Source organism: Triturus cristatus, chromosome 1_1 (genome assembly GCF_964204655.1).
Source record: "Triturus cristatus chromosome 1_1, aTriCri1.1, whole genome shotgun sequence".
NCBI classification, from domain to species: Eukaryota; Metazoa; Chordata; class Amphibia; order Caudata; family Salamandridae; genus Triturus; species Triturus cristatus.
This window is the reverse complement of record NC_140579.1, coordinates 674,874,763-674,900,379: the sequence shown is the minus strand read 5'-3', so window position 1 is coordinate 674,900,379 and position 25,617 is coordinate 674,874,763.

Below are 25,617 nucleotides of genomic sequence, written 5' to 3'. Positions count from 1 at the left end.
AGAGTGTGTTTCTGGAGACTGTGTATTGTCAGGTGCAAGAGAGATCTGCATGGACGCTTGCACAACTGCATGAAGACTGCAGAGATGTATGTAAGAGTACATGTGTGGTAAGGGTTAATTGGAGTTTTGAACATGTAGGAACTACCTCACCCATTGCAGGAGTGGAAGGAAAATCTACTCTGTTGATTTCAAATGTGTTAGCATTTGCCTCTCATCTGTGAGATATTGATTTGTGCTGAATGCTAACCATCACAGTTCAAGAAAACAAGCTGCCCCTTTCCTGCGAGTGCAAGTCTTACAGAACAAGAGCAACGCAAATTAAATCTCTGACAACAATTCCTGTGTGCAGACAGACTCATGGTGTGATTCTAGGCAGAAAACGATATTTGATTGGCAATTTCAAAGCACATTTACTACTGTGGTAGAGCAAGTGATAATTACTGTAACAGCCTGACACATTTTCCTTATAGTTTAGAGAGGCAGAAAAGAGCACATGTCCTAACAGCTACTTGAGACCATGAGCATGTGGAACCTGAGTAAGTGATTAGACTAGAGCAAAGGAAATGAGCCTTGGTGACGTTGAATGTGTTAGCGTTACACACTGCAATCTGAAATACCACACAGTGCTGCATAGTAAGCATGGGAGTGCAGGAGAAGCAGCTGGCTGTGTGCTAAGAGTGTGTTTCTGGAGACTGTGTATTGTCAGGTGCAAGAGAGATCTGCATGGACGCTTGCACAACTGCATGAAGACTGCAGAGATGCATGTGAGAGTACATGTGTGGTAAGGGTTAATTGGAGTTTTGAACATGTAGGAACTACCTCACCCATTGCAGGAGTGGAAGGAAAATCTACCATGTTGATTTCAAATGTGTTAGCATTTGCCTCTCATTTGTGAGATAGTGATTTGTGCTGAATGCTAACCATCACAGTTCAAGAAAACAAGCTGCCCCTTTCCTGCGAGTGCAAGTCTTACAGAACAAGAGCAACACAAATTAAATCTATGACAACCATTCCTGTGTGCAGACACACTCATGGTGTGATTCTAGGCAGAAAACGATATTTGATTGGCAATTTCAAAGCACATTTACTACTGTGGTAGAGCAAGTGATAATTACTGTAACAGCCTGACACATTTTCCTTATAGTTTAGAGAGGCAGAAAAGAGCACATGTCCTAACAGCTACTAGAGACCATGAGTATGTGGAACCTTGGTGAGTGATTAGACTAGAGCAAAGGAAATGAGCCTTGGTGACGTTGAATGTGTTAGCGTTACACACTGCTATCTGAAATACCACACAGTGCTGCATAGTAAGCATGGGAGTGCAGGAGAAGCAGCTGGCTGTGTGCTAAGAGTGTGTTTCTGGAGACTGTGTATTGTCAGGTGCAAGAGAGATCTGCATGGACGCTTGCACAACTGCATGAAGACTGCAGAGATGTATGTAAGAGTACATGTGTGGTAAGGGTTAATTGGAGTTTTGAACATGTAGGAACTACCTCACCCATTGCAGGAGTGGAAGGAAAATCTACCCTGTTGATATCAAATGTGTTAGCATTTGCCTCTCATCTGTGAGATATTGATTTGTGCTGAATGCTAACCATCACAGTTCAAGAAAACAAGCTGCCCCTTTCCTGCGAGTGCAAGTCTTACAGAACAAGAGCAACACAAATTAAATCTCTGACAACAATTCCTGTGTGCAGACAGACTCAAGGTGTGATTCTAGGCAGAAAACGATATTTGATTGGCAATTTCAAAGCACATTTACTACTGTGGTAGAGCAAGTGATAATTACTGTAACAGCCTGACACATTTTCCTTATAGTTTAGAGAGGCAGAAAAGAGCACATGTCCTAACAGCTACTAGAGACCATGAGTATGTGGAACCTTGGTGAGTGATTAGAGTAGAGCAAAGGAAATGAGCCTTGGTGACGTTGAATGTGTTAGCGTTACACACTGCTATCTGAAATACCACACAGTGCTGCATAGTAATCATGGGAGTGCAGGAGAAGCAGCTGGCTGTGTGCTAAGAGTGTGTTTCTGGAGACTGTGTATTGTCAGGTGCAAGAGAGATCTGCATGGACATTGCACAACTGCATGAAGACTGTAGAGATGTATGTGAGAGTACATGTGTGGTAAGGGTTAATTGGAGTTTTGAACATGTAGGAACTACCTCACCCATTGCAGGAGTGGAAGGAAAATCTACCATGTTGATTTCAAATGTGTTAGCATTTGCCTCTCATTTGTGAGATAGTGATTTGTGCTGAATGCTAACCATCACAGTTCAAGAAAACAAGCTGCCCCTTTCCTGCGAGTGCAAGTCTTACAGAACAAGAGCAACACAAATTAAATCTATGACAACCATTCCTGTGTGCAGACACACTCATGGTGTGATTCTAGGCAGAAAACGATATTTTATTGGCAATTTCAAAGCACATTTACTACTGTGGTAGAGCAAGTGATAATTACTGTAACAGCCTGACACATTTTCCTTATAGTTTAGAGAGGCAGAAAAGAGCACATGTCCTAACAGCTACTAGAGACCATGAGTATGTGGAACCTTGGTGAGTGATTAGACTAGAGCAAAGGAAATGAGCCTTGGTGACGTTGAATGTGTTAGCGTTACACACTGCTATCTGAAATACCACACCGTGCTGCATAGTAAGCATGGGAGTGCAGGAGAAGCAGCTGGCTGTGTGCTAAGAGTGTGTTTCTGGAGACTGTGTATTGTCAGGTGCAAGAGAGATCTGCATGGACGCTTGCACAACTGCATGAAGACTGCAGAGATGTATGTAAGAGTACATGTGTGGTAAGGGTTAATTGGAGTTTTGAACATGTAGGAATTACCTCACCCATTGCAGGAGTGGAAGGAAAATCTACCCTGTTGATTTCAAATGTGTTAGCATTTGCCTCTCATCTGTGAGATATTGATTTGTGCTGAATGCTAACCATCACAGTTCAAGAAAACAAGCTGCCCCTTTCCTGCGAGTGCAAGTCTTACAGAACAAGAGCAACGCAAATTAAATCTCTGACAACAATTCCTGTGTGCAGACAGACTCATGGTGTGATTCTAGGCAGAAAACGATATTTGATTGGCAATTTCAAAGCACATTTACTACTGTGGTAGAGCAAGTGATAATTACTGTAACAGCCTGACACATTTTCCTTATAGTTTAGAGAGGCAGAAAAGAGCACATGTCCTAACAGCTACTAGAGACCATGAGTATGTGGAACCTTGGTGAGTGATTAGACTACAGCAAAGGACATGAGCCTTGGTGACGTTGAATGTGTTAGCGTTACACACTGCTATCTGAAATACCACACAGTGCTGCATAGTAAGCATGGGAGTGCAGGAGAAGCAGCTGGCTGTGTGCTAAGAGTGTGTTTCTGGAGACTGTGTATTGTCAGGTGCAAGAGAAATCTGCATGGACGCTTGCACAACTGCATGAAGACTGCAGAGATGTATGTGAGAGTACATGTGTGGTAAGGGTTAATTGGAGTTTTGAACATGTAGGAACTACCTCACCCATTGCAGGAGTGGAAGGAAAATCTACCCTGTTGATTTCAAATGTGTTAGCATTTGCCTCTCATCTATGAGATATTGATTTGTGCTGAATGCTAACCATCACAGTTCAAGAAAACAAGCTGCCCCTTTCCTGCGAGTGTAAGTCTTACAGAACAAGAGCAACGCAAATTAAATCTCTGACAACAATTCCTGTGTGCAGACAGACTCATGGTGTGATTCTAGGCAGAAAAGGATATTTGATTGGCAATTTCAAAGCACATTTACTACTGTGGTAGAGCAAGTGATAATTACTGTAACAGCCTGACACATTTTCCTTATAGTTTAGAGAGGCAGAAAAGAGCACATGTCCTAACAGCAACTAGAGACCATGAGTATGTGGAACCTTGGTGAGTGATTAGACTAGAGCAAAGGAAATGAGCCTTGGTGACGTTGAATGTGTTAGCGTTACACACTGCTATCTGAAATACCAAACAGTGCTGCATAGTAAGCATGGGAGTGCAGGAGAAGCAGCTGGCTGTGTGCTAAGAGTGTGTTTCTGGAGACTGTGTATTGTCAGGTGCAAGAGAGATCTGCATGGACGCTTGCACAACTGCATGAAGACTGCAGAGATGTATGTAAGAGTACATGTGTGGTAAGGGTTAATTGGAGTTTTGAACATGTAGGAACTACCTCACCCATTGCAGGAGTGGAAGGAAAATCTACCCTGTTGATTTCAAATGTGTTAGCATTTGCCTCTCATCTGTGAGATATTGATTTGTGCTGAATTCTAACCATCACAGTTCAAGAAAACAAACTGCCCCTTTCCTGCGAGTGCAAGTCTTACAGAACAAGAGCAACACAAATTAAATCTCTGACAACAATTCCTGTGTGCAGACAGACTCAAGGTGTGATTCTAGGCAGAAAACGATATTTGATTGGTAATTTCAAAGCACATTTACTACTGTGGTAGAGCAAGTGATAATTACTGTAACAGCCTGATACTTTTTCCTTATAGTTTAGAGAGGCAGAAAAGAGCACATGTCCTAACAGCTACTAGAGACCATGAGTATGTGGAACCTTGGTGAGTGATTAGACTAGAGCAAAGGAAATGAGCCTTGGTGACGTTGAATGTGTTAGCGTTACACACTGCTATCTGAAATACCACACAGTGCTGCATAGTAAGCATGGGAGTGCAGGAGAAGCAGCTGGCTGTGTGCTAAGAGTGTGTTTCTGGAGACTGTGTATTGTCAGGTGCAAGAGAGATCTGCATGGACGCTTGCACAACTGCATGAAGACTGCAGAGATGTATGTGAGAGTACATGTGTGGTAAGGGTTAATTGGAGTTTTGAACATGTAGGAACTACCTCACCCATTGCAGGAGTGGAAGGAAAATCTACCATGTTGATTTCAAATGTGTTAGCATTTGCCTCTCATTTGTGAGATAGTGATTTGTGCTGAATGCTAACCATCACAGTTCAAGAAAACAAGCTGCCCCTTTCCTGCGAGTGCAAGTCTTACAGAACAAGAGCAACACAAATTAAATCTATGACAACCATTCCTGTGTGCAGACACACTCATGGTGTGATTCTAGGCAGAAAACGATATTTGATTGGCAATTTCAAAGCACATTTACTACTGTGGTAGAGCAAGTGATAATTACTGTAACAGCCTGACACATTTTCCTTATAGTTTAGAGAGGCAGAAAAGAGCACATGTCCTAACAGCTACTAGAGACCATGAGTATGTGGAACCTTGGTGAGTGATTAGACTAGAGCAAAGGAAATGAGCCTTGGTGACGTTGAATGTGTTAGCGTTACACACTGCTATCTGAAATACCACACAGTGCTGCATAGTAAGCATGGGAGTGCAGGAGAAGCAGCTGGCTGTGTGCTAAGAGTGTGTTTCTGGAGACTGTGTATTGTCAGGTGCAAGAGAGATCTGCATGGACGCTTGCACAACTGCATGAAGACTGCAGAGATGTATGTAAGAGTACATGTGTGGTAAGGGTTAATTGGAGTTTTGAACATGTAGGAACTACCTCACCCATTGCAGGAGTGGAAGGAAAATCTACTCTGTTGATTTCAAATGTGTTAGCATTTGCCTCTCATCTGTGAGATATTGATTTGTGCTGAATGCTAACCATCACAGTTCAAGAAAACAAGCTGCCCCTTTCCTGCGAGTGCAAGTCTTACAGAACAAGAGCAACGCAAATTAAATCTCTGACAACAATTCCTGTGTGCAGACAGACTCATGGTGTGATTCTAGGCAGAAAACGATATTTGATTGGCAATTTCAAAGCACATTTACTACTGTGGTAGAGCAAGTGATAATTACTGTAACAGCCTGACACATTTTCCTTATAGTTTAGAGAGGCAGAAAAGAGCACATGTCCTAACAGCTACTTGAGACCATGAGCATGTGGAACCTGAGTAAGTGATTAGACTAGAGCAAAGGAAATGAGCCTTGGTGACGTTGAATGTGTTAGCGATACACACTCCTATCTGAAATACCACACAGTGCTGAATAGTAAGCATGGGAGTGCAGGAGAAGCAGCTGGCTGTGTGCTAAGAGTGTGTTTCTGGAGACTGTGTATTGTCAGGTGCAAGAGAGATCTGCATGGACGCTTGCACAACTGCATGAAGACTGCAGAGATGTATGTAAGAGTACATGTGTGGTAAGGGTTAATTGGAGTTTTGAACATGTAGGAACAACCTCACCCATTGCAGGAGTGGAAGGAAAATCTACCCTGTTGATTTCAAATGTGTTAGCATTTGCCTCTCATCTGTGAGATATTGATTTGTGCTGAATGCTAACCATCACAGTTCAAGAAAACAAGCTGCCCCTTTCCTGCGAGTGCAAGTCTTACAGAACAAGAGCAACGCAAATTAAATCTCTGACAACAATTCCTGTGTGCAGACAGACTCATGGTGTGATTCTAGGCAGAAAACGATATTTGATTGGCAATTTCAAAGCACATTTACTACTGTGGTAGAGCAAGTGATAATTACTGTAACAGCCTGACACATTTTCCTTATAGTTTAGAGAGGCAGAAAAGAGCACATGTCCTAATAGCTACTAGAGACCATGAGTATGTGGAACCTTGGTGAGTGATTAGACTAGAGCAAAGGAAATGAGCCTTGGTGATGTTGAATGTGTTAGCGATACACACTCCTATCTGAAATACCACACAGTGCTGAATAGTAAGCATGGGAGTGCAGGAGAAGCAGCTGGCTGTGTGCTAAGAGTGTGTTTCTGGAGACTGTGTATTGTCAGGTGCAAGAGAGATCTGCATGGACGCTTGCACAACTGCATGAAGACTGCAGAGATGTATGTAAGAGTACATGTGTGGTAAGGGTTAATTGGAGTTTTGAACATGTAGGAACTACCTCACCCATTGCAGGAGTGGAAGGAAAATCTACCCTGTTGATTTCAAATGTGTTAGCATTTGCCTCCCATCTGTGAGATATTGATTTGTGCTGAATGCTAACCATCACAGTTCAAGAAAACAATCTGCCGCTTTCCTGCGAGTGCAAGTCTTACAGAACAAGAGCAACGCAAATTAAATCTCTGACAACAATTCCTGTGTGCAGACAGACTCATGGTGTGATTCTAGGCAGAAAACGATATTTGATTGGCAATTTCAAAGCGCATTTACTACAGTGGTAGAGCAAGTGATAATTACTGTGACAGCCTGACACATTTTCCTTATAGTTTAGAGAGGCAGAAAAGAACACATGTCCTAACAGCAACTAGAGACCATGAGTATGTGGAACCTTGGTGAGTGATTAGACTAGAGCAAAGGAAATGAGCCTTGGTGACGTTGAATGTGTTAGCGTTACACACTGCTATCTGAAATACCAAACAGTGCTGCATAGTAAGCATGGGAGTGCAGGAGAAGCAGCTGGCTGTGTGCTAAGAGTGTGTTTCTGGAGACTGTGTATTGTCAGGTGCAAGAGAGATCTGCATGGACGCTTGCACAACTGCATGAAGACTGCAGAGATGCATGTAAGAGTACATGTGTGGTAAGGGTTAATTGGAGTTTTGAACATGTAGGAACTACCTCACCCATTGCAGGAGTGGAAGGAAAGTCTACCCTGTTGATTTCAAATGTGTTAGCATTTGCCTCTCATCTGTGAGATATTGATTTGTGCTGAATGCTAACCATCACAGTTCAAGAAAACAAGCTGCCCCTTTCCTGCGAGTGCAAGTCTTACAGAACAAGAACAACACAAATTAAATCTCTGACAACAATTCCTGTGTGCAGACAGACTCATGGTGTGATTCTAGGCAGAAAACGATATTTGATTGGCAATTTCAAAGCACATTTACTACTGTGGTAGAACAAGTGATAATTACTGTAACAGCCTGACACATGTTCCTTATAGTTTAGAGAGGCAGAAAAGAGCACATGTCCTAACAGCTACTAGAGACCATGAGTATGTGGAACCTTGGTGAGTGATTAGACTAGAGCAAAGGAAATGAGCCTTGGTGACGTTGAATGTGTTAGCGTTACACACTGCTGTCTGAAATACCACACAGTGCTGCATAGTAAGCATGGGAGTGCAGGAGAAGCAGCTGGCTGTGTGCTAAGAGTGTGTTTCTGGAGACTGTGTATTGTCAGGTGCAAGAGAGATCTGCATGGACGCTTGCACAACTGCATGAAGACTGCAGAGATGTATGTGAGAGTACATGTGTGGTAAGGGTTCATTGGAGTTTTGAACATGTAGGAACTACCTCACCCATTGCCGGAGTGGAAGGAAAATCTACCATGTTGATTTCAAATGTGTTAGCATTTGCCTCTCATTTATGAGATAGTGATTTGTGCTGAATGCTAACCATCACAGTTCAAGAAAACAAGCTGCCCCTTTCCTGCGAGTGCAAGTCTTACAGAACAAGAGCAACACAAATTAAATCTATGACAACAATTCCTGTGTGCAGACAGACTCATGGTGTGATTCTAGGCAGAAAACGATATTTGATTGGCAATTTCAAAGCACATTTACTACTGTGGTAGAGCAAGTGATAATTACTGTAACAGCCTGACACATTTTCCTTATAGTTTAGAGAGGCAGAAAAGAGCACATGTCCTAACAGCTACTAGAGACCATGAGTATGTGGAACCTTGGTGAGTGATTAGACTAGAGCAAAGGAAATGAGCCTTGGTGACGTTGAATGTGTAAGCGTTACACACTGCTATCTGAAATACCACACAGTGCTGCATAGTAAGCATGGGAGTGCAGGAGAAGCAACTGGCTGTGTGCTAAGAGAGTGTTTCTGGAGACTGTGTATTGTCAGGTGCAAGAGAGATCTGCATGGACGCTTGCACAACTGCATGAAGACTGCAGAGATGTATGTGAGAGTACATGTGTGGTAAGGGTTAATTGGAGTTTTGAACATGTAGGAACTACCTCACCCATTGCAGGAGTGGAAGGAAAATCTACCATGTTGATTTCAAATGTGTTAGCATTTGCCTCTCATTTGTGAGATAGTGATTTGTGCTGAATGCTAACCATCACAGTTCAAGAAAACAAGCTGCCCCTTTCCTGCGAGTGCAAGTCTTACAGAACAAGAGAAACACAAATTAAATCTCTGACAACAATTCCTGTGTGCAGACAGACTCATGGTGTGATTCTAGGCAGAAAACGATATTTGATTGGCAATTTCAAAGCACATTTACTACTGTGGTAGAGCAAGTGATAATTACTGTAACAGCCTGACACATTTTCCTTATAGTTTAGAGAGGCAGAAAAGAGCACATGTCCTAATAGCTACTAGAGACCATGAGTATGTGGAACCTTGGTGAGTGATTAGACTAGAGCAAAGGAAATGAGCCTTGGTGATGTTGAATGTGTTAGCGATACACACTCCTATCTGAAATACCACACAGTGCTGAATAGTAAGCATGGGAGTGCAGGAGAAGCAGCTGGCTGTGTGCTAAGAGTGTGTTTCTGGAGACTGTGTATTGTCAGGTGCAAGAGAGATCTGCATGGACGCTTGCACAACTGCATGAAGACTGCAGAGATGTATGTAAGAGTACATGTGTGGTAAGGGTTAATTGGAGTTTTGAACATGTAGGAACTACCTCACCCATTGCAGGAGTGGAAGGAAAATCTACCCTGTTGATTTCAAATGTGTTAGCATTGCCTCCCATCTGTGAGATATTGATTTGTGCTGAATGCTAACCATCACAGTTCAAGAAAACAATCTGCCGCTTTCCTGCGAGTGCAAGTCTTACAGAACAAGAGCAACGCAAATTAAATCTCTGACAACAATTCCTGTGTGCAGACAGACTCATGGTGTGATTCTAGGCAGAAAACGATATTTGATTGGCAATTTCAAAGCGCATTTACTACAGTGGTAGAGCAAGTGATAATTACTGTAACAGCCTGACACATTTTCCTTATAGTTTAGAGAGGCAGAAAAGAACACATGTCCTAACAGCAACTAGAGACCATGAGTATGTGGAACCTTGGTGAGTGATTAGACTAGAGCAAAGGAAATGAGCCTTGGTGACGTTGAATGTGTTAGCGTTACACACTGCTATCTGAAATACCAAACAGTGCTGCATAGTAAGCATGGGAGTGCAGGAGAAGCAGCTGGCTGTGTGCTAAGAGTGTGTTTCTGGAGACTGTGTATTGTCAGGTGCAAGAGAGATCTGCATGGACGCTTGCACAACTGCATGAAGACTGCAGAGATGCATGTAAGAGTACATGTGTGGTAAGGGTTAATTGGAGTTTTGAACATGTAGGAACTACCTCACCCATTGCAGGAGTGGAAGGAAAGTCTACCCTGTTGATTTCAAATGTGTTAGCATTTGCCTCTCATCTGTGAGATATTGATTTGTGCTGAATGCTAACCATCACAGTTCAAGAAAACAAGCTGCCCCTTTCCTGCGAGTGCAAGTCTTACAGAACAAGAGCAACACAAATTAAATCTCTGACAACAATTCCTGTGTGCAGACAGACTCATGGTGTGATTCTAGGCAGAAAACGATATTTGATTGGCAATTTCAAAGCACATTTACTACTGTGGTAGAGCAAGTGATAATTACTGTAACAGCCTGACACATTTTCCTTATAGTTTAGAGAGGCAGAAAAGAGCACATGTCCTAACAGCTACTAGAGACCATGAGTATGTGGAACCTTGGTGAGTGATTAGACTAGAGCAAAGGAAATGAGCCTTGGTGACGTTGAATGTGTTAGCGTTACACACTGCTATCTGTAATACCACACAGTGCTGTATAGTAAGCATGGGAGTGCAGGAGAAGCAGCTGGCTGTGTGCTAAGAGTGTGTTTCTGGAGACTGTATTGTCAGGTGCAAGAGAGATCTGCATGGACGCTTGCACAACTGCATGAAGACTGCAGAGATGTATGTGAGAGTACATGTGTGGTAAGGGTTAATTGGAGTTTTGAACATGTAGGAACTACCTCACCCATTGCAGGAGTGGAAGGAAAATCTACCATGTTGATTGCAAATGTGTTAGCATTTGCCTCTCATTTGTGAGATAGTGATTTGTGCTGAATGCTAACCATCACAGTTCAAGAAAACAAGCTGCCCCTTTCCTGCGAGTGCAAGTCTTACAGAACAAGTGCAACACAAATTAAATCTATGACAACAATTCCTGTGTGCAGACAGACTCATGGTGTGATTCTAGGCAGAAAACGATATTTGATTGGCAATTTCAAAGCACATTTACTACTGTGGTAGAGCAAGTGATAATTACTGTAACAGCCTGACACATTTTCCTTAAAGTTTAGAGAGGCAGAAAAGAGCACATGTCCTAACAGCTACTAGAGACCATGAGTATGTGGAACCTTGGTGAGTGATTAGACTAGAGCAAAGGAAATGAGCCTTGGTGACGTTGAATGTGTAAGCGTTACACACTGCTATCTGAAATACCACACAGTGCTGCATAGTAAGCATGGGAGTGCAGGAGAAGCAACTGGCTGTGTGCTAAGAGAGTGTTTCTGGAGACTGTGTATTGTCAGGTGCAAGAGAGATCTGCATGGACGCTTGCACAACTGCATGAAGACTGCAGAGATGTATGTGAGAGTACATGTGTGGTAAGGGTTAATTGGAGTTTTGAACATGTAGGAACTACCTCACCCATTGCAGGAGTGGAAGGAAAATCTACCATGTTGATTTCAAATGTGTTAGCATTTGCCTCTCATTTGTGAGATAGTGATTTGTGCTGAATGCTAACCATCACAGTTCAAGAAAACAAGCTGCCCCTTTCCTGCGAGTGCAAGTCTTACAGAACAAGAGAAACACAAATTAAATCTCTGACAACAATTCCTGTGTGCAGACAGACTCATGGTGTGATTCTAGGCAGAAAACGATATTTGATTGGCAATTTCAAAGCACATTTACTACTGTGGTAGAGCAAGTGATAATTACTGTAACAGCCTGACACATTTTCCTTATAGTTTAGAGAGGCAGAAAAGAGCACATGTCCTAACAGCAACTTGAGACCATGAGCATGTGGAACCTGGGTGAGTGATTAGACTAGAGCAAAGGAAATGAGCCTTGGTGACGTTGAATGTGTTAGCGATACACACTCCTATCTGAAATACCACACAGTGCTGAATAGTAAGCATGGGAGTGCAGGAGAAGCAGCTGGCTGTGTGCCAAGAGTGTGTTTCTGGAGACTGTGTATTGTCAGGTGCAAGAGAGATCTGCATGGACGCTTGCACAACTGCATGAAGACTGCAGAGATGTATGTAAGAGTACATGTGTGGTAAGGGTTAATTGGTTTTTTGAACATGTAGGAACTACCTCACCCATTGCAGGAGTGGAAGGAAAATCTACCCTGTTGATTTCAAATGTGTTAGCATTTGCCTCTCATCTGTGAGATATTAATTTGTGCTGAATGCTAACCATCACAGTTCAAGAAAACAAGCTGCCCCTTTCCTGCGAGTGCAAGTCTTACAGAACAAGAGCAACACAAATTAAATCTCTGACAACAATTCCTGTGTGCAGACAGACTCATGGTGTGATTCTAGGCAGAAAACGATATTTGATTGGCAATTTCAAAACACATTTACTACTGTGGTAGAGCAAGTGATAATTACTGTAACAGCCTGACACATTTTCCTTATAGTTTAGAGAGGCAGAAAAGAGCACATGTCCTAACAGCTACTAGAGACCATGAGTATGTGGAACCTTGGTGAGTGATTAGACTAGAGCAAAGGAAATGAGCCTTGGTGACGTTGAATGTGTTAGCGTTACACACTGCTATCTGAAATACCACACAGTGCTGCATAGTAAGCATGGGAGCGCAGGAGAAGCAGCTGGCTGTGTGCTAAGAGTGTGTTTCTGGAGACTGTGTATTGTCAGGTGCAAGAGAGATCTGCATGGACGCTTGCACAACTGCATGAATACTGCAGAGATGTATGTGAGAGTACATGTGTGGTAAGGGTTAATTGGAGTTTTGAACATGTAGGAACTACCTCACCCATTGCAGGAGTGGAAGGAAAATCTACCATGTTGATTTCAAATGTGTTAGCATTTGCCTGTCATTTGTGAAATAGTGATTTGTGCTGAATGCTAACCATCACAGTTCAAGAAAAAAAGCTGCCCCTTTCCTGCGAGTGCAAGTCTTACAGAACAAGAGCAACACAAATTAAATCTATGAAAACAATTCCTGTGTGCAGACAGACTCATGGTGTGATTCTAGGCAGAAAACGATATTTGATTGGCAATTTCAAAGCACATTTACTACTGTGGTAGAGCAAGTGATAATTACTGTAACAGCCTGACACATTTTCCTTATAGTTTAGAGAGGTAGAAAAGAGCACATGTCCTAACAGCTACTAGAGACCATGAGTATGTGGAACCTTGGTGAGTGATTGCACTAGAGCAAAGGAAATGAGCCTTGGTGATGTTGAATGTGTTAGCGTTACACACTGCTATCTGAAATACCACACAGTGCTGCATAGTAAGCATGGGAGTGCAGGAGAAGAAGCTGGCTGTGTGCTAAGAGTGTGTTTCTGGAGACTGTATTGTCAGGTGCAAGAGAGATCTGCATGGACGCTTGCACAACTGCATGAAGACTGCAGAGATGTATGTAAGAGTACATGTGTGGTAAGGGTTAATTGGAGTTTTGAACATGTAGGAACTACCTCACCCATTGCAGGAGTGGAAGGAAAATCTACCCTGTTGATTTCAAATGTGTTAGCATTTGCCTCTCATCTGTGAGATATTGATTTGTGCTGAATGCTAACCATCACAGTTCAAGAAAACAAGCTGCCCCTTTCCTGCGAGTGCAAGTCTTACAGAACAAGAGCAACACAAATTAAATCTCTGACAACAATTCCTGTGTGCAGACAGACTCAAGGTGTGATTCTAGGCAGAAAACGATATTTGATTAGCAATTTCAAAGCACATTTACTACTGTGGTAGAGCAAGTGATAATTACTGTAACAGCCTGACACATTTTCCTTATCGTTTAGAGAGGCAGAAAAGAGCACATGTCCTAACAGCTACTAGAGACCATGAGTATGTGGAACCTTGGTGAGTGATTAGACTAGAGCAAAGGAAATGAGCCTTGGTGACGTTGAATGTGTTAGCGTTACACACTGCTATCTGAAATACCACACAGTGCTGCATAGTAAGCATGGGAGTGCAGGAGAAGCAGCTGGCTGTGTGCTAAGAGTGTGTTTCTGGAGACTGTGTATTGTCAGGTGCAAGAGAGATCTGCATGGACGCTTGCACAACTGCATGAAGACTGCAGAGATGTATGTGAGAGTACATGTGTGGTAAGGGTTAATTGGAGTTTTGAACATGTAGGAACTACCTCACCCATTGCAGGAGTGGAAGGAAAATCTACCATGTTGATTTCAAATGTGTTAGCATTTGCCTCTCATTTGTGAGATAGTGATTTGTGCTGAATGCTAACCATCACAGTTCAAGAAAACAAGCTGCCCTTTTCCTGCGAGTGCAAGTCTTACAGAACAAGATCAACACAAATTAAATCTATGACAACAATTCCTGTGTGCAGACAGACTCATGGTGTGATTCTAGGCAGAAAATGATATTTGATTGGCAATTTCAAAGCACATTTACTACTGTGGTAGAGCAGGTGATAATTACTGTAACAGCCTGACACATTTTCCTTATAGTTTAGAGAGGCAGAAAAGAGCACATGTCCTGACAGCTACTAGAGACCATGAGTATGTGGAACCTTGGTGAGTGATTAGACTAGAGCAAAGGAAATGAGCCTTGGTGACGTTGAATGTGTTAGCGTTACACACTGCTATCTGAAATACCACACAGTGCTGCATAGTAAGCATGGGAGTGCAGGAGAAGCAGCTGGCTGTGTGCTAAGAGTGTGTTTCTGGAGACTGTGTATTGTCAGGTGCAAGAGAGATCTGCATGGACGCTTGCACAACTGCATGAAGACTGCAGAGATGTATTTGAGAGTACATGTGTGGTAAGGGTTAATTGGAGTTTTGAACATGTAGGAACTACCTCACCCATTGCAGGAGTGGAAGGAAAATCTACCATGTTGTTTTCAAATGTGTTAGCATTTGCCTCTCATTTGTGAGATAGTGATTTGTGCTGAATGCTAACCATCACAGTTCAAGAAAACAAGCTGCCCCTTTCCTGTGAGTGCAAGTCTTACAGAACAAGAGCAACACAAATTAAATCTATGACAACAATTCCTGTGTGCAGACAGACGCATGGTGTGATTCTAGGCAGAAAACGATATTTGATTGGCAATTTCAAAGCACATTTACTACTGTGGTAGAGCAAGTGATAATTACTGTAACAGCCTGACACATTTTCCTTATAGTTTAGAGAGGCAGAGAAGAGCACATGTCCTAACAGCTACTAGAGACCATGAGTATGTGGAACCTTGGTGAGTGATTAGACTAGAGCAAAGGAAATGAGCCTCGGTGACGTTGAATGTGTTAGCGTTACACACTGCTATCTGAAATACCACACAGTGCTGCATAGTAAGCATGGGAGTACAGGAGAAGCAGCTGGCTGTGTGCTAAGAGTGTGTTTCTGGAGACTGTGTATTTTCAGGTGCAAAAGAGATCTGCATGGACGCTTGCACAACTGCATGAAGACTGCAGAGATGTATGTAAGAGTACATGTGTGGTAAGGGTTAATTGGAGTTTTGAACATGTAGGAACTACCTCACCCATTGCAGGAGTGGAAGGAAAATCTACCCTGTTGATATCAAATGTGTTAGCATTTGCCTCTCATCTGTGAGATATTGATTTGTGCTGAATGCTAACCATCACAGTTCAAGAAAACAAGCTGCACCTTTCCTGCGAGTGCAAGTCTTACAGAACAAGAGCAACACAAATTAAATCTCTGACAACAATTCCTGTGTGCAGACAGACTCATGGTGTGATTCTAGGCAGAAAACGATATTTGATTGGCAATTTCAAAGCACATTTACTACTGTGGTAGAGCAAGTGATAATTACTGTAACAGCCTGACACATTTTCCTTATAGTTTAGAGAGGCAGAAAAGAGCACATGTCCTAACAGCTACTTGAGACCATGAGCATGTGGAACCTGGGTAAGTGATTAGACTAGAGCAAAGGAAATGAGCCTTGGTGACGTTGAATGTGTTAGCGATACACACTCCTATCTGAAATACCACACAGTGCTGAATAGTAAGCATGGGAGTGCAGGAGAAGCAGCTGGCTGTGTGCTAAGAGTGTGTTTCTGGAGACTGTGTATTGTCAGGTGCAAGAGAGATCTGCATGGACGCTTGCACAACTGCATGAAGACTGCAGAGATGTATGTAAGAGTACATGTGTGGTAAGGGTTAATTGGAGTTTTGAACATGTAGGAACAACCTCACCCATTGCAGGAGTGGAAGGAAAATCTACCCTGTTGATTTCAAATGTGTTAGCATTTGCCTCTCATCTGTGAGATATTGATTTGTGCTGAATGCTAACCATCACAGTTCAAGAAAACAAGCTGCCACTTTCCTGCGAGTGCAAGTCTTACAGAACAAGAGCAACGCAAATTAAATCTCTGACAACAATTCCTGTGTGCAGACAGACTCATGGTGTGATTCTAGGCAGAAAACGATATTTGATTGGCAATTTCAAAGCACATTTACTACTGTGGTAGAGCAAGTGATAATTACTGTAACAGCCTGACACATTTTCCTTATAGTTTAGAGAGGCAGAAAAGAGCACATGTCCTAATAGCTACTAGAGACCATGAGTATGTGGAACCTTGGTGAGTGATTAGACTAGAGCAAAGGAAATGAGCCTTGGTGACGTTCAATGTGTTAGCGTTACACACTGCTATCTGAAATACCACACAGTGCTGCATAGTAAGCATGGGAGTGCAGGAGAAGCAGCTGGCTGTGTGCTAAGAGTGTGTTTCTGGAGACTGTGTATTGTCAGGTGCAAGAGAGATCTGCATGGACGCTTGCACAACTGCATGAAGACTGCAGAGATGTATGTAAGAGTACATGTGTGGTAAGGGTTAATTGGAGTTTTGAACATGTAGGAACTACCTCACCCATTGCAGGAGTGGAAGGAAAATCTACCCTGTTGATATCAAATGTGTTAGCATTTGCCTCTCATCTGTGAGATATTGATTTGTGCTGAATGCTAACCATCACAGTTCAAGAAAACAAGCTGCCCCTTTCCTGCGAGTGCAAGTCTTACAGAACAAGAGCAACACAAATTAAATCTCTGACAACAATTCCTGTGTGCAGACAGACTCAAGGTGTGATTCTAGGCAGAAAACGATATTTGATTGGCAATTTCAAAGCACATTTACTACTGTGGTAGAGCAAGTGATAATTACTGTAACAGCCTGACACATTTTCCTTATAGTTTAGAGAGGCAGAAAAGAGCACATGTCCTAACAGCTACTAGAGACCATGAGTATGTGGAACCTTGGTGAGTGATTAGAGTAGAGCAAAGGAAATGAGCCTTGGTGACGTTGAATGTGTTAGCGTTACACACTGCTATCTGAAATACCACACAGTGCTGCATAGTAAGCATGGGAGTGCAGGAGAAGCAGCTGGCTGTGTGCTAAGAGTGTGTTTCTGGAGACTGTGTATTGTCAGGTGCAAGAGAGATCTGCATGGACGCTTGCACAACTGCATGAAGACTGCAGAGATGTATGTAAGAGTACATGTGTTAAGGGTTAATTGGAGTTTTGAACATGTAGGAACTACCTCACCCATTGCAGGAGTGGAAGGAAAATCTACCCTGTTGATATCAAATGTGTTAGCATTTGCCTCTCATCTGTGAGATATTGATTTGTGCTGAATGCTAACCATCACAGTTCAAGAAAACAAGCTGCCCCTTTCCTGCGAGTGCAAGTCTTACAGAACAAGAGCAACACAAATTAAATCTCTGACAACAATTCCTGTGTGCAGACAGACTCAAGGTGTGATTCTAGGCAGAAAACGATATTTGATTGGCAATTTCAAAGCACATTTACTACTGTGGTAGAGCAAGTGATAATTACTGTAACAGCCTGACACATTTTCCTTATAGTTTAGAGAGGCAGAAAAGAGCACATGTCCTAACAGCTACTAGAGACCATGAGTATGTGGAACCTTGGTGAGTGATTAGAGTAGAGCAAAGGAAATGAGCCTTGGTGACGTTGAATGTGTTAGCGTTACATACTGCTATCTGAAATACCACACAGTGCTGCATAGTAAGCATGGGAGTGCAGGAGAAGCAGCTGGCTGTGTGCTAAGAGTGTGTTTCTGGAGACTGTGTATTGTCAGGTGCAAGAGAGATCTGCATGGACATTGCACAACTGCATGAAGACTGCAGAGATGTATGTGAGAGTACATGTGTGGTAAGGGTTAATTGGAGTTTTGAACATGTAGGAACTACCTCACCCATTGCAGGAGTGGAAGGAAAATCTACCCTGTTGATTTCAAATGTGTTAGCATTTGCCTCTCATCTGTGAGATATTGATTTGTGCTGAATGCTAACCATCACAGTTCAAGAAAACAAGCTGCCCCTTTCCTGCGAGTGCAAGTCTTACAGAACAAGAGCAACGCATATTAAATCTCTGACAACAATTCCTGTGTGCAGACAGACTCATGGTGTGATTCTAGGCAGAAAACGATATTTGATTGGCAATTTCAAAGCACATTTACTACTGTGGTAGAGCAAGTGATAATTACTGTAACAGCCTGACACATTTTCCTTATAGTTTAGAGAGGCAGAAAAGAGCACATGTCCTAATAGCTACTAGAGACCATGAGTATGTGGAACCTTGGTGAGTGATTAGACTAGAGCAAAGGAAATGAGCCTTGGTGACGTTCAATGTGTTAGCGTTACACACTGCTATCTGAAATACCACACAGTGCTGCATAGTAAGCATGGGAGTGCAGGAGAAGCAGCTGGCTGTGTGCTAAGAGTGTGTTTCTGGAGACTGTGTATTGTCAGGTGCAAGAGAGATCTGCATGGACGCTTGCACAACTGCATGAAGACTGCAGAGATGTATGTAAGAGTACATGTGTGGTAAGGGTTAATTGGAGTTTTGAACATGTAGGAACTACCTCACCCATTGCAGGAGTGGAAGGAAAATCTACCCTGTTGATATCAAATGTGTTAGCATTTGCCTCTCATCTGTGAGATATTGATTTGTGCTGAATGCTAACCATCACAGTTCAAGAAAACAAGCTGCCCCTTTCCTGCGAGTGCAAGTCTTACAGAACAAGAGCAACACAAATTAAATCTCTGACAACAATTCCTGTGTGCAGACAGACTCAAGGTGTGATTCTAGGCAGAAAACGATATTTGATTGGCAATTTCAAAGCACATTTACTACTGTGGTAGAGCAAGTGATAATTACTGTAACAGCCTGACACATTTTCCTTATAGTTTAGAGAGGCAGAAAAGAGCACATGTCCTAACAGCTACTAGAGACCATGAGTATGTGGAACCTTGGTGAGTGATTAGAGTAGAGCAAAGGAAATGAGCCTTGGTGACGTTGAATGTGTTAGCGTTACACACTGCTATCTGAAATACCACACAGTGCTGCATAGTAAGCATGGGAGTGCAGGAGAAGCAGCTGGCTGTGTGCTAAGAGTGTGTTTCTGGAGACTGTGTATTGTCAGGTGCAAGAGAGATCTGCATGGACGCTTGCACAACTGCATGAAGACTGCAGAGATGCATGTGAGAGTACATGTGTGGTAAGGGTTAATTGGAGTTTTGAACATGTAGGAAGTACCTCACCCATTGCAGGAGTGGAAGGAAAATCTACCATGTTGATTTCAAATGTGTTAGCATTTGCCTCTCATTTGTGAGATAGTGATTTGTGCTGAATGCTAACCATCACAGTTCAAGAAAACAAGCTGCCCCTTTCCTGCGAGTGCAAGTCTTACAGAACAAGAGCAACACAAATTAAATCTATGACAACCATTCCTGTGTGCAGACACACTCATGGTGTGATTCTAGGCAGAAAACGATATTTGATTGGCAATTTCAAAGCACATTTACTACTGTGGTAGAGCAAGTGATAATTACTGTAACAGCCTGACACATTTTCCTTATAGTTTAGAGAGGCAGAAAAGAGCACATGTCCTAACAGCTACTAGAGACCATGAGTATGTGGAACCTTGGTGAGTGATTAGACTAGAGCAAAGGAAATGAGCCTTGGTGACGTTGAATGTGTTAGCGTTACACACTGCTATCTGAAATACCACACAGTGCTGCATAGTAAGCATGGGAGTGCAGGAGAAGAAGCTGGCTGTGTGCTAAGAGTGTGTTTCTGGAGACTGTGTATTGTCAGGTGCAAGAGAGATCTGCATGGACGCTTGCACAACTGCATGAAGACTGCAGAGATGTATGTAAGAGTACATGTGTTAAGGGTTAATTGGAGTTTTGAACATGTAGGAACTACCTCACCCATTGCAGGAGTGGAAGGAAAATCTACCCTGTTGATATCAAATGTGTTAGCATTTGCCTCTCATCTGTGAGATATTGATTTGTGCTGAATGCTAACCATCACAGTTCAAGAAAACAAGCTGCCCCTTTCCTGCGAGTGCAAGTCTTACAGAACAAGAGCAACACAAATTAAATCTCTGACAACAATTCCTGTGTGCAGACAGACTCAAGGTGTGATTCTAGGCAGAAAACGATATTTGATTGGCAATTTCAAAGCACATTTACTACTGTGGTAGAGCAAGTGATAATTACTGTAACAGCCTGACACATTTTCCTTTTAGTTTAGAGAGGCAGAAAAGAGCACATGTCCTAACAGCTACTAGAGACCATGAGTATGTGGAACCTTGGTGAGTGATTAGAGTAGAGCAAAGGAAATGAGCCTTGGTGACGTTGAATGTGTTAGCGTTACATACTGCTATCTGAAATACCACACAGTGCTGCATAGTAAGCATGGGAGTGCAGGAGAAGCAGCTGGCTGTGTGCTAAGAGTGTGTTTCTGGAGACTGTGTATTGTCAGGTGCAAGAGAGATCTGCATGGACATTGCACAACTGCATGAAGACTGCAGAGATGTATGTGAGAGTACATGTGTGGTAAGGGTTAATTGGAGTTTTGAACATGTAGGAACTACCTCACCCATTGCAGGAGTGGAAGGAAAATCTACCATGTTGATTTCAAATGTGTTAGCATTTGCCTCTCATTTGTGAGATAGTGATTTGTGCTGAATGCTAACCATCACAGTTCAAAAAAACAAGCTGCCCCTTTCCTGCGAGTGCAAGTCTTACAGAACAAGAGCAACACAAATTAAATCTATGACAACCATTCCTGTGTGCAGACACACTCATGGTGTGATTCTAGGCAGAAAACGATATTTGATTGGCAATTTCAAAGCACATTTACTTCTGTGGTAGAGCAAGTGATAATTACTGTAACAGCCTGACACATTTTCCTTATAGTTTAGAGAGGCAGAAAAGAGCACATGTCCTAACAGCTACTAGAGACCATGAGTATGTGGAACCTTGGTGAGTGATTAGACTAGAGCAAAGGAAATGAGCCTTGGTGACGTTGAATGTGTTAGCGATACACACTCCTATCTGAAATACCACACAGTGCTGAATAGTAAGCATGGGAGTACAGGAGAAGCAGCTGGCTGTGTGCTAAGAGTGTGTTTCTGGAGACTGTGTATTGTCAGGTGCAAGAGAGATCTGCATGGACGCTTGCACAACTGCATGAAGACTGCAGAGATGTATGTAAGAGTACATGTGTGGTAAGGGTTAATTGGAGTTTTGAACATGTAGGAACTACCTCACCCATTGCAGGAGTGGAAGGAAAATCTACCCTGTTGATTTCAAATGTGTTAGCATTTGCCTCTCATCTATGAGATATTGATTTGTGCTGAATGCTAACCATCACAGTTCAAGAAAACAAGCTGCCCCTTTCCTGCGAGTGTAAGTCTTACAGAACAAGAGCAACGCAAATTAAATCTCTGACAACAATTCCTGTGTGCAGACAGACTCATGGTGTGATTCTAGGCAGAAAAGGATATTTGATTGGCAATTTCAAAGCACATTTACTACTGTGGTAGAGCAAGTGATAATTACTGTAACAGCCTGACACATTTTCCTTATAGTTTAGAGAGGCAGAAAAGAGCACATGTCCTAACAGCAACTAGAGACCATGAGTATGTGGAACCTTGGTGAGTGATTAGACTAGAGCAAAGGAAATGAGCCTTGGTGACGTTGAATGTGTTAGCGTTACACACTGCTATCTGAAATACCAAACAGTGCTGCATAGTAAGCATGGGAGTGCAGGAGAAGCAGCTGGCTGTGTGCTAAGAGTGTGTTTCTGGAGACTGTGTATTGTCAGGTGCAAGAGAGATCTGCATGGACGCTTGCACAACTGCATGAAGACTGCAGAGATGTATGTAAGAGTACATGTGTGGTAAGGGTTAATTGGAGTTTTGAACATGTAGGAACTACCTCACCCATTGCAGGAGTGGAAGGAAAATCTACCCTGTTGATTTCAAATGTGTTAGCATTTGCCTCTCATCTGTGAGATATTGATTTGTGCTGAATTCTAACCATCACAGTTCAAGAAAACAAACTGCCCCTTTCCTGCGAGTGCAAGTCTTACAGAACAAGAGCAACACAAATTAAATCTCTGACAACAATTCCTGTGTGCAGACAGACTCAAGGTGTGATTCTAGGCAGAAAACGATATTTGATTGGTAATTTCAAAGCACATTTACTACTGTTGTAGAGCAAGTGATAATTACTGTAACAGCCTGATACTTTTTCCTTATAGTTTAGAGAGGCAGAAAAGAGCACATGTCCTAACAGCTACTAGAGACCATGAGTATGTGGAACCTTGGTGAGTGATTAGACTAGAGCAAAGGAAATGAGCCTTGGTGACGTTGAATGTGTTAGTGTTACACACTGCTATCTGAAATACCACACAGTGCTGCATAGTAAGCATGGGAGTGCAGGAGAAGCAGCTGGCTGTGTGCTAAGAGTGTGTTTCTGGAGACTGTGTATTGTCAGGTGCAAGAGAGATCTGCATGGACGCTTGCACAACTGCATGAAGACTGCAGAGATGTATGTGAGAGTACATGTGTGGTAAGGGTTAATTGGAGTTTTGAACATGTAGGAACTACCTCACCCATTGCAGGAGTGGAAGGAAAATCTACCATGTTGATTTCAAATGTGTTAGCATTTGCCTCTCATTTGTGAGATAGTGATTTGTGCTGAATGCTAACCATCACAGTTCAAGAAAACAAGCTGCCCCTTTCCTGCGAGTGCAAGTCTTACAGAACAAGAGCAACACAAATTAAATCTATGACAACCATTCCTGTGTGCAGACACACTCATGGTGTGATTCTAGGCAGAAAACGATATTTGATTGGCAATTTCAAAGCACATTTACTACTGTGGTAGAGCAAGTGATAATTACTGTAACAGCCTGACACATTTTCCGTATGTTTTGAGAGGCAGAAAAGAGCACATGTCCTAACAGCTACTAGAGACCATGAGTATGTGGAACCTTGGTGAGTGATTAGACTAGAGCAAAGGAAATGAGCCTTGGTGACGTTGAATGTGTTAGCGTTACACACTGCTATCTGAAATACCACACAGTGCTGCATAGTAAGCATGGGAGTGCAGGAGAAGCAGCTGGCTGTGTGCTAAGAGTGTGTTTCTGGAGACTGTGTATTGTCAGGTGCAAGAGAGATCTGCATGGACGCTTGCACAACTGCATGAAGACTGCAGAGATGTATGTAAGAGTACATGTGTGGTAAGGGTTAATTGGAGTTTTGAACATGTAGGAACTACCTCACCCATTGCAGGAGTGGAAGGAAAATCTACTCTGTTGATTTCAAATGTGTTAGCATTTGCCTCTCATCTGTGAGATATTGATTTGTGCTGAATGCTAACCATCACAGTTCAAGAAAACAAGCTGCCCCTTTCCTGCGAGTGCAAGTCTTACAGAACAAGAGCAACGCAAATTAAATCTCTGACAACAATTCCTGTGTGCAGACAGACTCATGGTGTGATTCTAGGCAGAAAACGATATTTGATTGGCAATTTCAAAGCACATTTACTACTGTGGTAGAGCAAGTGATAATTACTGTAACAGCCTGACACATTTTCCTTATAGTTTAGAGAGGCAGAAAAGAGCACATGTCCTAACAGCTACTTGAGACCATGAGCATGTGGAACCTGAGTAAGTGATTAGACTAGAGCAAAGGAAATGAGCCTTGGTGACGTTGAATGTGTTAGCGATACACACTCCTATCTGAAATACCACACAGTGCTGAATAGTAAGCATGGGAGTGCAGGAGAAGCAGCTGGCTGTGTGCTAAGAGTGTGTTTCTGGAGACTGTGTATTGTCAGGTGCAAGAGAGATCTGCATGGACGCTTGCACAACTGCATGAAGACTGCAGAGATGTATGTAAGAGTACATGTGTGGTAAGGGTTAATTGGAGTTTTGAACATGTAGGAACAACCTCACCCATTGCAGGAGTGGAAGGAAAATCTACCCTGTTGATTTCAAATGTGTTAGCATTTGCCTCTCATCTGTGAGATATTGATTTGTGCTGAATGCTAACCATCACAGTTCAAGAAAACAAGCTGCCCCTTTCCTGCGAGTGCAAGTCTTACAGAACAAGAGCAACGCAAATTAAATCTCTGACAACAATTCCTGTGTGCAGACAGACTCATGGTGTGATTCTAGGCAGAAAACGATATTTGATTGGCAATTTCAAAGCACATTTACTACTGTGGTAGAGCAAGTGATAATTACTGTAACAGCCTGACACATTTTACTTATAGTTTAGAGAGGCAGAAAAGAGCACATGTCCTAATAGCTACTAGAGACCATGAGTATGTGGAACCTTGGTGAGTGATTAGACTAGAGCAAAGGAAATGAGCCTTGGTGACGTTGAATGTGTTAGCGATACACACTCCTATCTGAAATACCACACAGTGCTGAATAGTAAGCATGGGAGTGCAGGAGAAGCAGCTGGCTGTGTGCTAAGAGTGTGTTTCTGGAGACTGTGTATTGTCAGGTGCAAGAGAGATCTGCATGGACGCTTGCACACCTGCATGAAGACTGCAGAGATGTATGTAAGAGTACATGTGTGGTAAGGGTTAATTGGAGTTTTGAACATGTAGGAACTACCTCACCCATTGCAGGAGTGGAAGGAAAATCTACCCTGTTGATTTCAAATGTGTTAGCATTTGCCTCCCATCTGTGAGATATTGATTTGTGCTGAATGCTAACCATCACAGTTCAAGAAAACAATCTGCCGCTTTCCTGCGAGTGCAAGTCTTACAGAACAAGAGCAACGCAAATTAAATCTCTGACAACAATTCCTGTGTGCAGACAGACTCATGGTGTGATTCTAGGCAGAAAACGATATTTGATTGGCAATTTCAAAGCGCATTTACTACAGTGGTAGAGCAAGTGATAATTACTGTAACAGCCTGACACATTTTCCTTATAGTTTAGAGAGGCAGAAAAGAACACATGTCCTAACAGCAACTAGAGACCATGAGTATGTGGAACCTTGGTGAGTGATTAGACTAGAGCAAAGGAAATGAGCCTTGGTGATGTTGAATGTGTTAGCGTTACACACTGCTATCTGAAATACCAAACAGTGCTGCATAGTAAGCATGGGAGTGCAGGAGAAGCAGCTGGCTGTGTGCTAAGAGTGTGTTTCTGGAGA